Source organism: Geospiza fortis, unplaced genomic scaffold (genome assembly GCF_000277835.1).
Source record: "Geospiza fortis unplaced genomic scaffold, GeoFor_1.0 scaffold275, whole genome shotgun sequence".
NCBI classification, from domain to species: domain Eukaryota; kingdom Metazoa; phylum Chordata; class Aves; order Passeriformes; family Thraupidae; genus Geospiza; species Geospiza fortis.
In genome coordinates, this window is record NW_005054341.1 from 4,934,053 (window position 1) to 4,935,310 (window position 1,258).

Genomic DNA, 1,258 nt, shown 5'->3' on the forward strand with positions numbered 1-1,258 from the left:
AAGCTGCTGGAATTTTGTGGGCATTTTTAAGCCGGGCTGAGCCTCGGGTGACAGGCGCGATTTTACGTCATTAATTTTGCTGAATAAAAATCCAGAGGATCAGGGAGCTCTGGAAGCTTTTCCCTTTTTTCTTTTTTTTCTTTTTTTTTTTTTTTAATTATTATTTTTTAATAGATTTATCAGGAATACTGAATGGAAATATCAAGGATGTTGGATAGGAATGTCCAGGATGTTCTTCTGCTGCAGCAGCTGGAGATTGAATAGTTAAAGGTAGGGGGTCCTGGGTGTTTCACCAGTATTTATTCCCGACTATTTATTACAAAATAATATAATTAATATTGTACTGTAATAGAATAATGCTGTTAAATTATTATACAATGATATATTCTATTGTTGTGTCGTTATCTAATACTGCCATCCTATGCTACATTATTTTATTGTTATTAATTCATTGCTGTCTCAGGAACGCTGGGGCTCTTGCAGGAATTTATGGAGCTCCTTTTCCATCGGGATCAAACCAAACTGGAAAATCCTGTGGGATCGGACGCTCTGAAAACCCCCAGTAAGTGCTGGGTGCCTCAGCCTGCGCTTTGTGTGTCAGAGACATCACAGAATTCCAACAGGATTTTTTTCTCTCCAGTCTTTTGCCCAAATGCAGGGAGTTGGAGGATCCCAAAAAGTCTTCCCGGTCTCTGAAGAAGAACGTTTGAGAGCTCAGCAAAATAAAATCCTTCTCCAGATCTCGCCTCTGAGCATCTCTGCCAGGTCTATCAAGGCCACAGCTTCGATAATTAACAATAATATTTGTCAAAAGCGATTTTCTTCCGTAAAATCCCTCCCTGCCAGAGGCTCCTCAAACCCACCCGGATTAAAACCACACCAAACCCCCCGGGAGTTTTTCCATTTGAATTTTTTTTTTCTTTCTCTAAAAAATCCCTCTGCGTTCTGTGACGAGAGATTCTCAAAGTGAAAACCAGAGCGGGATCCCGGAGCCTTGAAATAAAAAATTCCTGATGGGAAAGGTTTGCTGATCCGAGGGCAGCACGGAGCGTTGAAAATCCTCAATAAATCGCACGGGTCCATCCTGCTTTTCTCTTTATCTGGATTTTCTCCTCCTTTTCTGCCCGGGAACTGTTTCAGTGGCTTTTTTTGTGGAATCTCATTTCATGGCCTGAGCGCGGCGTGGGGACGGGCAGCTCCAGCCGCATCCCACAGCTCTGGATGTGCCCGGTGCCAGGGATCCCTTTTCCTTCCCAGG

General features: G+C 43.1%; 1 long non-coding RNA gene across 1 annotated transcript; it reads left to right on the forward strand.

Annotated features, from left to right (window-relative positions):
• Positions 1 to 213: 213 nt before the first annotated feature.
• On the forward strand, positions 214 to 1,092 carry LOC115948031. The gene is made up of 3 exons (XR_004081893.1): positions 214 to 270; positions 464 to 562; positions 641 to 1,092. It is a non-coding gene; the product is annotated as an uncharacterized LOC115948031 (long non-coding RNA).
• The last annotated feature ends 166 nt before the right edge of the window (positions 1,093 to 1,258 follow it).